Here is a 13327-nt window from a genome sequence, read left to right on the forward strand (position 1 = left end):
TGTATTGGTAACATTCATCTAGAACAGACAGTCAGGAGCCCTGCAGCTGGATCCCCCAACATGGTCCACACCCTCACACACACACACACACACACACACACACACACACACACACACACACACACACACACACACACACACACACATTATCAAGCACAGAAAGTGACATCATGCACTTGTGGCCAAAATACAGGAAGCATGACGACAGCTTCAGAAGGACATGAGGGACACATCAGACCTGTATGAGCATCCAGCTGCTGCCACACCCATGACACACACACACACACACACACACACACACACACACACACACACACACACACACACACACACACACACACACACACACACACACACACACACACACACCAGTTTATGGTACATCTGTGACTAAGTTGAATTTCCACTTTATTCAAATAATGGTCAAATAACAATATCACAGTACAATTACGTTGTATAAATGGTCAAAATAGTCGTTTATTACCGGACGCGGTATGAGTACAATGTTGTTAGTTTACATCCTGCAATGTTGTGAGTCTGAGCAGCAAGCTATTATTTTGAGATTTGGTTAATTTATCAATCGACTTATCAAATTAATATCAGTTTAGTCTTAAAGATTTCAAATAAACAAGGTTCTCGATCAAATCTCAAGCAACAAATCCCATCTGGGGCCCTTGGAGTCCGCATGTTCTCCCCATGTGACTATACATGTCCTGTAGGGTTTCTGCCTCTGCGACCCAATAAATACATGCTGTAATATCACACCAGAACGCTTTGGTTAGGGTCAAGGAAGGATTGTAGCTTAAGTTTAAAAGTTTTGAAATGCACTGTTTCTTACTCGTCTCGTCTCTTAACACTTTTCTGACTACTGACATGATCTTTCCCTAAGCTTATAATAACATTTAAAAGAAGTTGAACAATGGCGAAGTTCATACCAGCTGCTATATCACATTGCAAGATCCTGTATTTTGGCAGGATACATATCATTTCTCATTTTCTTAATATAAAACGTAAACTTAGTCAGCATTGTTTTGTCAATGTAATCTGTTGCATGACGGTTGTAATTAAACACAATGTTTTGGAGACAGGGTTGCTGATGTACAACACCAACAGATGATCATGGTTTCTTGTTGTTATGTTTATGGCTCCCTGCGGTCCATATTCACTCAATGTTGCCGCCAGATCACAAACACACACACACACACACACACACACACACACACACACACACACACACACCTCGGTTGTTTGACTTAATCACACACATGCAGTCGTTATGTTTTAGCCTGAGTGTCTCTCTCTTTGTTTCTCTCTTCTAACCTTTAATTTAGCTCTCTGTGTTTCTCGCTCTCTGGTTTTCCCTCTGTCTCCGTGTCTTTGTCTCTCCTCTCTGTCTCGCTCCCACACTCTCGACGCACACAACAAACACACCACCAGCCTCTTAACTTTTGCCCAGCTCGTAATGCCGTGCCTCATAAGAAGTATGCATCAATAACCACAACAGTACTCACTCACACACACCACCGCACTCACGCAAACATACACAGGGAGCAACCCGCTGTCACCTAAACAATATGCTCCCAAATATTCATGAGATTCGCTAAAACGCTACAAAGCAAGTATGTGCGGTGAACACCAGGCATTACATCTGGGGTCTGGACTCATGGAAGGGATGTCACAACTTTGATTTTCATGGAGCCTTATCCTATCAAGTGACTTTAATTATTTCTCTCTGTCTTGCTTTGTTTTTTACTGTAGTCTCTCATTAAATCCCACTGAATGCATCTAATATCTCTCCACTGAAGCTGATCACCATGCAAGCCTGAGGCTACAGTTGATATTAATGCAGATTTCCAGATTCTTTCACATTCAGCGACAGCTCAGTGCCCTGGCTGCCAACAAAGCCTTTCCTGTGCCTGTGAAACTCCAGCCTCTGTCTATTTCCATCTGCAGGGATAACAAACACGGCGTAAAGTGCCCGATACAAACATAAACATGGGGAATAATCCTGAGTTCGCTGCGTGTTTTCACATGGCACGTCCGAAATACCATGAGGCCCTCAACAAATAACTAAAATAGCACAGTTTGTGCAATCAAAACATCTCCAGAAGAGAAACCTACACTCTTTAAAGGGATGTGACCATTTACAGAACAAATCTGTTTTTCTTGTTAGGACAACACTCACTGATGTTGCCATTTCACACGTCTTTACATCTGTTACGAAATGAAATGTGTTAAATCTGGAAACATGCTTCTTAAAAGTATTACTACCCATGAGGTTCGGTTTCACCAAAAGTGGCGGCTCATTTCTTCCTGTTGAGACTGTGGTCCTGTTTCCTGTTAGCTATGAACAATTTCCTGGTGACAGAGTGGGCGAGAGGCCGCTGACATTTATTTATTATGAAGTGTTATTGAATCTTATGGTATTGCTGAGAAAGGTATTACAAGTCCAAACAGAGAACACTCAAACAGACAGTTCCTCATGACTAAACGACATATACCCAGTTTGTCACTGAGCATTTTTTAAATCGATATTATATATGCAAAAGGTTTTGATCACTTTAGATAAATGTAACTACTTAATTAGAGAATAAAAAAGGTAATGGATCAGATGAGAGAATGATTGCTTTCCTGGTTAATTGTGCAATGTGTGAATCCTGGCCACATGCTCCAGGCAACAACGATATCAGCAGGGCACACATACAGATATTAAATCAAACTGCTGAAAACACATGGTTAAAATAAAACTGGTTTATTTTTAATAATGTGTGGCGTCGGCCTATGGTTCACACAACCCAGTTTCATGGCATTTCGTGTCCACCAACACGATTTTTAATCTATTGATTCGTATTCACCAACACGATTTCCCCCTTTTTTTCGTGTTGCACAGCACGATTTTAAAAGCAATGTATTTCTACTGGTAATGACGCTCATGGAAGTACGGCATTCGTTTGTGTTGGCTGCCCTTAAAGGCAATGTGAGCGTCCATTCTCATTGGATAACGGATAATTGTACACCCGGAAGTAAGTATTCCCCTTACTGTCGATTGATTTTACAGTGATATCTGCACTACTCATCGACAAAAAAACACCAGATTATCCTTGTTAATTACACAACATTGATTGGTTTAAATTGTGTGCAATGCTTTTGTATTTTTCCCCTTCGATTCGGATAAACAAATGTTTTTTTTCGGAGTAAAGGATAGCAGAAGACACTACACTACCCAGAATCCCCAGCTATCGTTTGGACTACACCATAGAGCAGGCATCCTCAAACTACGGACTCCGGTCCGGATCCGGACCGAACCACCACTGTCTCCGGACTCTGAGCAAATTATACTTTTCATATGTATTATCTCTCTGTATTATATGTGAGACATCGCCACAACGCATTCGCAACGAGTCAAAATTCTCCGCTATGTCCACTGCAAACAGCGCTCTGCATGTCTGACTGTTCCACTGTGTTCCATCTGTGTGTGTCAACGCTTTGGTCCAATCACATTCAGCATCCAGTCAGCGTTTTTCCCCCCAAACAATCTGCGAATCAGAGGCACAGTAGGGCGGGTCTTCGCGGAATGCGTGTGGGAAAAATGTGTGTGTCTCTTTCAACCTGTCTAAGTCAGAGCAAGAATTAAAAAAAAAAAAAAAATTCAGAGCGAGAGCTAACAGCTCATCTAGTTCCATCTGTACTGTAGCTAGTAGCCTAGTTTCACCTACCGGGGTGGCAACTGACACCCTAAAAATAGGCCTTGCCACCCCAGCTGCCACCCCAGTTGGCAGCTTTGTTTTGAAAGAAAAGTTGTGGATCATCGGACATTATGAGAGAAAGTCTCTAATGTCCGAGTGCAAGTGAATGCAGCACAAGATGCACGTCATGTAACTCCTCCCCCGGTCCTGGCGAGAGCGTGGACATATGATTGGCGGCGATTTCATTTGAACTGGACGGCGCAAAACGAGAAGCATTCGGACCCAAGCACTGAAGGAATGAGGTATTTGCGGTCTACACTGACAGAGAAGAGACTGTCAGTTTGGCTGTACTCAGCATTGAATCAAAACGCACTAAAGCTGTTGATCTTAATACGTTTGTGAGGCGTTTTGCTGAACAACATGGTAATCGCCGCATTCAGCTGTAATAGACATGTCAACTTGATGCTCTGCTCACGGATGAGCATACACAACTATTAAGATGATGACCTTACGTGTGTAAATATATTTTTTTCTTTGAGGGGGTCTGCCCCCCAAAAAACTGTTTTAAGTCCTGAGAAAGTCAAATAAGACGGTGTAAAACTACACTGCCCAGACAAAAAAAAGTAACCACTTTGATTGAACTAGGCCAGTAGGTAAGGACTTTCCACTGGATAATAACTGCAGTATAAAAGAATGCATGACTGAAGTGATGGAGACCATGTTGAAGGCAAACAAAAAGAGGAAATAACAGGTCAAATCAAGCAAATCCCCTCTCAGATTCCACAGCAACCAGAAGAACATAAATACTGGCTGGTGATTTGATTCATCAGCTTTGTGATGGAATAAAAAATGCACAGTGCATTTCCTTAGCTGTGGGTGAGTCCACTGACACCACTGACAATGCTCAGTTGCTGGTGTTTGTGAGTTGTTATGATGAGGCAAAGGGGGAGTTTGTTGAAGATGTGTTGGGCCTGACGAACCTCAGTGGACACACAAGGGGGGAATACATTTATAAAGCAATAATGGGAATGCTGAATGAAAGAGGGTGCAGCTGCCTTTATTCATAACTGTGCAGCTCTTACATTGCGACTCTGAGGGGTCAAGCACAGACACAATAACAATGAAAACTGCTGCATACAGATTATTTTTGTTTTTGCAACCTCGTGTTAAGAATCTTGTTGCAATTGTTTAAAAGTTTGAATGACCGTAATAAACGGACCTTTGTCTTATTGAAACATTTATTTTGGACCTTTAAGATTTGTATTTGAGTACCCCTGCCCTAAACCTCCAGGGATGTACACAGTTTAATACTGGCAACTTCTTATTATGGGAAATACGAAAACGTCTTTTAAAACTACAACTCCCAGTAGAGACGTGCCATAGATAGAGAACATGTTGCGAAACAGAATAGCCAGCATGTGTAGTTCTGGGGACGGGTGGGGGAGGGGGGACGCGGTGGATCCGTTCAAATCCAGTTTTGGACAGTCTGCCTTCCATCCCATTTCAAGTGCTGTTCGAGGCTCGGCGTAACCCTCGGAGCACACTCTCCAATCACAGAGCTTGAGGACTATCACGGGGTTTGTCAAACAGAGCACATAGAGGCTTCTCAATACTCAAATTTCCCCTCCTCGACTCCTCGGTCCTCCGGTAGTGACCCGGAAATGAATTTCAGCGCGCCATTTTGAAGGACATCTAATTTCTCTAAATGCACACCGAGGATCGAGCGTCGAGGAGGCTCTCTGGAGGAGCTATAACCGAGGATACACTGATGGTTCCTCCACGGCTCCTCCACGGATGCATTTCTGGGAACGGTGGAGGCGTGACGCACGGCCGGACTTATCTCAGCCAATGACAGCTATGCATGCATCCCCTGGATATTATTTTAGAAACTGCTTTCATCGCGTCGCAATGTTTCCAGAGAGAACAGCTGTAAGGTCCATGCAGGAAGCAGAGCAGTGTGTACTGTATAATATATATCACTCAGTATAACAGGCCTACTCTCTTTATTTGCTTTAGTTTAGTAGATATCTACAAACAAAGAGTCGATATTTTTCTAAGACCATTGCTTCACATAATAAAATACACAACGGCTTATGCTTTAGGAGCTGTAAGTGTGTGTGGTACAGTGTGTAGGTGTGTGTTGTACAGTGTGTAGGTGTGTGTTGTACAGTGCGTAAATGCGGCGGACAGACGGGTCTCAGTTGGTTTGGTGTCCTCTGCTTACTTTTATTAGGCCTACTTGTAAATACAACTTTTGGCCCGTAATTTCAATTCCCCATTTCAGCGACCAGAGAGAGGGGGGGGGGGGGGGGGGGATATATCCAGTCTCTGATTGTGTTACGTTATTATGAGAGTGCTCTCATACTTTAAATTGTATATATTTATATAAATATATTTGTGTGTGTGTGTCCGCATCTGTAGCCTGTTATTGTCTCATTATACCGCACTCTCAATGAATTCAAAGTAAATATGTGGGGGAACAATGTTCAGCTGATCTAACAGAGATACAGCGCTATGACAAAACACTTGACAGCTGATGCAGCTGTTGCCACGTAATAATGAACGGACGTCTCTTTAAAATGACCGCTCAGAGGAGAGGAGTTCTCATTTCTTTAAACGTCTGCTGCTTCCCCTCCTCTCTCCTCGGTTCCCCTCCTCGGTCCTCCGCTCGCATCTCCTGTGGGCGGGTCTAAGTCTCGAGGAGGGGAACCGAGGAGGGGAGTTGAGGAGGGGAAATTTGAGTATTGAGAAGCCTCTATGGCAGGGGTACTCAAATACAAATCTTAAAGGTCCAAAATAAATGTTTCAATAAGACAAAGGTCCGTTTATTACGGTCATTCAAACTTTTAAACAATTGCAACAAGATTCTTAACACGAGGTTGCAAAAACAAAAATAATCTGTATGCAGCAGTTTTCATTGTTATTGTGTCTGTGCTTGACCCCTCAGAGTCGCAATGTAAGAGCTGCACAGTTATGAATAAAGGCAGCTGCACCCTCTTTCATTCAGCATTCCCATTATTGCTTTATAAATGTATTCCCCCCTTGTGTGTCCACTGAGGTTCGTCAGGCCCAACACATCTTCAACAAACTCCCCCTTTGCCTCATCATAACAACTCACAAACACCAGCAACTGAGCATTGTCAGTGGTGTCAGTGGACTCACCCACAGCTAAGGAAATGCACTGTGCATTTTTTATTCCATCACAAAGCTGATGAATCAAATCACCAGCCAGTATTTATGTTCTTCTGGTTGCTGTGGAATCTGAGAGGGGGATTTGCTTGATTTGACCTGTTATTTCCTCTTTTTGTTTGCCTTCAACATGGTCTCCATCACTTCAGTCATGCATTCTTTTATACTGCAGTTATTATCCAGTGGAAAGTCCTTACCTACTGGCCTAGTTCAATCAAAGTGGTTACTTTTTTTTGTCTGGGCAGTGTAGTTTTACACCGTCTTATTTGACTTTCTCAGGACTTAAAACAGTTTTTTGGGGGCAGACCCCCTCAAAGAAAAAAATATATTTACACACATAAGGTCATCATCTTAATAGTTGTGTATGCTCATCCGTGAGCAGAGCATCAAGTTGACATGTCTATTACAGCTGAATGCGGCGATTACCATGTTGTTCAGCAAAACGCCTCACAAACGTATTAAGATCAACAGCTTTAGTGCGTTTTGATTCAATGCTGAGTACAGCCAAACTGACAGTCTCTTCTCTGTCAGTGTAGACCGCAAATACCTCATTCCTTCAGTGCTTGGGTCCGAATGCTTCTCGTTTTGCGCCGTCCCGTTCAAATGAAATCGCCGCCAATCGTATGTCCACGCTCTCGCCAGGACCGGGGGAGGGGTTACATGACGTGCATCTTGTGCTGCATTCACTTGCACTCGGACATTAGAGACTTTCTCTCATAAATGTCCGATGATCCACAACTTTTCTTTCAAAACAAAGCTGCCAACTGGGGTGGCAGCTGGGGTGGCAAGGCCTATTTTTAGGGTGTCAGTTGCCACCCCGGTAGGTGAAACTAGGCTACTAGCTACAGTACAGATGGAACTAGATGAGCTGTTAGCTCTCGCTCTGATTTATTTTTTATTTTTAATTCTTGCTCTGACTTAGACAGGTTGAAAGAGACACACACATTTTTCCCACACGCATTCCGCGAAGACCCGCCCTATTGTGCCTCTGATTCGCAGATTGTTTGGGGGGAAAAAACGCTGACTGGATGCTGAATGTGATTGGACCAAAGCGTTGACACACACAGATGGAACACAGTGGAACAGTCAGACATGCAGAGCGCTGTTTGCAGTGGACATAGCGGAGAATTTTGACTCGTTGCGAATGCGTTGTGGCGATGTCTCACATATAATACAGAGAGATAATACATATGAAAAGTATAATTTGCTCAGAGTCCGGAGACAGTGGTGGTTCGGTCCGGATCCGGACCGGAGTCCGTAGTTTGAGGATGCCTGGTTTAGGGGATAGGAAACACTCAAATTAAAAACATATAATTAATAAATGGGTGAAAATTGCTTGTGCCCATAATGGGCAGCATTAATATATATACACACATGCCAGCTAAGGTCAGAAGAGCTTTATTTAACAGCTGGTCTTATGTTTGTGACCCCTGTTGTTAATTGATAACATTACATTACATTACATTAATTGATAAGCCTGAAACATGCACTTGTCAAGGTTCAGAGGCACATTTTGCAAATATGGCAGTAGCCATCGATCAGCTTAAGATAAGATATACTTTATTGATCCCAAGTTGGAACATTTGCGTTACATCAGCATGTGTAACAGTTGTAAATATGCAGTGGTGTTTATTTGTAAATCATTTAGTATAATCACACAAATTCTGTGTTTTATATTTAACAATTCTGTGTTCTTTATTTATTGATTGTTCAATACCTGACAAGGCCGGAGATGAAATATCTACATACATCTTATAAGAGTATAATACATTATGTATAATATTAGTTAAAATAAGTGCTTCAACATAGTTAACATTGCTGGAGGTATGCACAAATATTGATAGATGTCTTGTAATGCACTATTGAGGAACCTGCGACCCAAGTTTTTCATTCAACGCATAACTACACCATAGTTGTGTAGGCCTTTATGATATGTCAATAAACCTTAGAAAATCTTGAAATCTTGAAAGGGATGTGCAAAATAGTCATTATATACAGTCTTTAATTAACTATTAGTAGAGAATAACGAGTAATGAATATACTTTATAGGGATCCTATTAATATCTAATAATAAAAATAATGAAATTCAATAACATGCTTTAACCACTAGGTGTCCCTTTATATCAGCTGTGCACCTTTATGGTGTAAATACAGCCTATCTACCAATTGGATCAAATATAAAAGTCAGCCGAATTAGTGTTGATACTGCAAGGAGACGTATTGTGTGAAAAGAAATGTAAGATGTTGTTTAATGGCTGATATATTTATGATCCACGTCACGTTTTCAGTTCCTCATGTTTGTCTAGAAGTCTTCTCATCAGGGCTCTATAAATACAGAACTACGGCAGATATGTAATATTTAATGCAGCCGAACCGTGTATTACAATGCCGTTATGTGATGACTTTCAAAGAGAAAAGCAAGCACACTCGGAATAAAGTATTATTTTATTTTTTTTAAATGTTTTCGGTCTGTTTCCGGTATTTGTTATTGACGATGTGCTGTGAGATGTGAGACTGGAATTGCACAGGGGAAAATAACGTAGGCTATCTTTAGATGCGGATTTTGTTAAACTAATATGTTTGCGCTGTGGACCAACACTATACATTGACGGGGAAGGGGGTAGCAATAAAGATAACACCATTAAACAGTTACACAACATAACAGAAATAATATCGATAGCAGCGTCCCTAGCAACCACCTTGGTAACAATGAAAACGTTCTATGGACGCAATTTCCTGAAGTAATCTTCGTAATAACTAGCAAACTAAAGATCATGTACATCCACTGCACACATAATCTGAAATAACAACTCATATTTCTCGCATCAAATGACATCAAAACGCATTTTAATGGCCAAACTAACTTTAAAATAGGCATTTTCCACCGAGAATAAAACGAAGTTCGGCCATGTTTTTTTTTTTCTGCAGGGAGAAATTTGAAGATCACGTGACAAAGACGCCAGCCATTGGAATGAATGGTGAAAAAAAACGGGGTTTGTCAAACAGAGCACATGGTGTAGTCCAAACAATAGCTGGGGATTCTGGGTAGTGTAGTGTCTTCTGCCATCCTTTACTCCGAAAAAATATTTGTTTCTCCGAATCGAAGGGGAAAAATACAAAAGCATTGCACACAATTTAAACCAATCAATGTTGTGTAATTAACAAGGATAATCTGGTGTTTTTTAGTCGATGAGTAGTGCAGATATCACTGTAAAATCAATCGACAGTAAGGGGAATACTTACTTCCGGGTGTACAATTCTCCGTTATCCAATGAGAATGGACGCTCACATTGCCTTTAAGGGCAGCCGACACAAACGAATGCCGTGCTTCCATGAGCGTCATTACCAGTAGAAATACATTGCTTTTAAAATCGTGCTGTGCAACACGAAAAAAAGGGGAAAATCATGTTGGTGAACACGAATCAATAGATTAAAAATCGTGTTGGTGAACACGAAATGCCATGAAACTGGGTTGGGTTTACATTATCTTGCTTAGCTCAGTTTGAACAAGACCATATTAGCAAGAAAACAACCACATCAAAATCACATATCAATGAAATTCTTAAGGAATGTTTTACAGTACTGTTTGTGTTGCCATTAATTGCACTAAATACACGTTGAACCCAAGCGGCAAACTGTGGGGTAGAGCCGGGAAGCCAATACGGAAGTGCCACACACTGCAGTTCATATATTGGCCGATAGGCGATGGCTGCAGAAAGGAGCAATTTCCATAGACCCCCATGTTAAAATGCCCAACTTTACAGCAGAAAAAAACATGTTTCTACCCCTGGCTCCATACATTTTATTATCGATATAGTTAGATTCCACCTTCATGATTATGGATCTGTGAGTGAATTGTTTTCTAACGCGACCCTTTTATTTATATTAGGTCTTAAAGTTTGTGCAAAAATTAGGGCGTGGTCACATTGAGTGACGGCTCTGTCAAGTGCCTGCCGCTGTTAGCTTCTTGTCTCTCTGCTAGCTGCTCCGTGAAACTACAGGGACTCTGCCTGCTCAGCTCATCCTGGAAACACAACTTGTAGCCGGCCGTGGTTGTTTGTTCTTCATGCTTATATATCGGACTATTGTGACTAGCTCTGCGGTTAAACCAGACGGTGCATGAATGCGGTTTTGCGGTAAGTGAAATTCTAGTGCTTTATTTATGTGTTAATGATTTTAATCAGCTACGTAATGAATGGTAAGGCTTGGGTTAGCATGTAAGCTAGTGGTAGCTACATCGGTGCTAACGATTGTAATCGTAGCCTCCAAGTTAAAATCATAGACTGTATATATAAAGGTTACAACGAAATAGACAAGTGTTAAGTGGGATAATACTGTTGAACAAATGGCTTCTGTTTGAGGTTGATAAAATAAGGTTACATCCTTGTAACTTAGAGATATTTTATTATGTAGGTAGAACTGTATGCATAAGGTTAATTTAAATTGGCTATGCTCAAGTATGTAGACAAGCTAATGTCGAAGTAGTGTATGTGAAATCAACCTCACAATAAGATGTGTGTATATTACAATTATTAATGTCATATTTCAAGATGATTACTTAGATATTACAATATGGTTGGTTGAGCTGGAGTTCATTATTGAGCTTACACGTTAACGTCACAGTCATCTGAAGAACGAACCCAAACCTTGTTGTTTTTATTAATTGTATTACCAAATGGGTATCAAATAAACAGTAAGCATTGGTAACACAACTTCCAAAGTTACAGTAAAATAAAAAGGCCCCTGACTCGGACAATACACAATCCAACATGTTCAACAGAAGAGAATCAGTTATATTGTTTGTACACATGGTACTTTACATATATATCTGTTTGTTTAAGGTGTCCAGGTGATGCAGACAGGCTGGACCAGAGTGTGAGAGACAGAACTGGACTCCTCACAGCAGTGAACTTCAGCACAGGTACAAAGACTCTTTTTTCATACTGTACAAATAATCAAGAAATATATTGGTTTAAATGAATGAAGTATTGACTTGAATACACTGATATACATTCCATTAAACAATACTAAATACCCTACACATCAGTTAAGTTGAGGGTTTTTTCCATGCAAAAAGTTACATTGAGATGATAACAAGCAATATGACTTTGTCAGCTTTCTAATTTAATGTATTGAAGGCAAAGATATTTAACACATAGTGAGAACTGCTACTATTTATCTCTCAATATTGTCTGTAAAAAACGTGGTAAAAGTTATTCTTTCAGTGAGACAACAGAGCAAGCTTCTACAGTTGCACTACGTTTTGATAACAGTTAAATATTATTTTGATAATAACATATATTTCAATGTTGATTAACTTCATACTGTTCATTCATAATCTGATTGTCTTTGTAGCTCATTGTTGAAATAAAAAAAAAACATTACAATTACAAAATAATTATATCTACAGCCCCTAAACACACTGCTTTCATAAATAACACACTTGTTCTGCAATAATATGTTTTATGTTTCCTGTCATTTTTGTTAGGAAAGGACATGCCTGAAAGACACGACATTTTCTCCTTCTCTGAGGGTCAAGAAGAACATCCAAGAGGAACATTAAAAGCTGATGTTATGAGATTTTAAGACCAGTACAGGACATTCACTAAGAAACTACTTTTATTGTAAAAACAGTCAGCTGATCGAATGCAGCTATTTCCACATCTACACTCCATCAGCTGATTATTTCTATTTGCCTCACTTTATGAGCTTCACAACATGTACCTTGTTTTGCAACTTCACAAATAAATGGGGCCAATCTTCAGTCAGATGTGAATGTGTAATCTAACATTTTCAGTAAGAATAATGGACAAAAGGAGTGCAAATACAAATACAATTTATTGAAATGTGAACCAAAAGTTAATCAAATGTTTTAAATATAAAGCACATATGGACAGAAGGTGTAAACCTATTAAATGTATTAAACACATTTAGTCAAATAAAGTGACCGACTAGGCCTGTGCAGTTGGTATCAGCTTTGCCCAGCATGGGCTCCTTCATCAGCCCTGGTCCTCCTCGCAGAGGAAAGACCCTCAGTCCTCTCCAAACCAACAGACAGGACGTCCATCACACGGAGGTTTCTCCCTGAAGTCTCTGCAGCTCTCTGGACACCATGCTGTCTCAATCCGTCCACACTGAATATGAGATTGGGAAAATGAAAATAATAAATGCTTTAGACAATAAGAAACATAAAGTTGACTGTTGAGTTGCTCAGTTTTTTTAGATTGTCAATACTATTACTGTATAACTAATATCTCAGGTTAAGAGGCACATTCAAATAAAGATTGGTCTTTAAATACATTTTGTCTTTTGAATTGTTGTCTAAAGTCAAGGATCTATAACTGGTACTTAGTTTTAATGATAAAGTCTGGTTATTATGCTGTTTGGAGGAGGCCTCACAGGTAAGAGCGCTAACTAGCTACCATCACATGTACCTTAGCTTGACTTAAATG

Source organism: Gymnodraco acuticeps, unplaced genomic scaffold, assembly GCF_902827175.1.
Source record: "Gymnodraco acuticeps unplaced genomic scaffold, fGymAcu1.1, whole genome shotgun sequence".
Classification (NCBI taxonomy): domain Eukaryota; kingdom Metazoa; phylum Chordata; class Actinopteri; order Perciformes; family Bathydraconidae; genus Gymnodraco; species Gymnodraco acuticeps.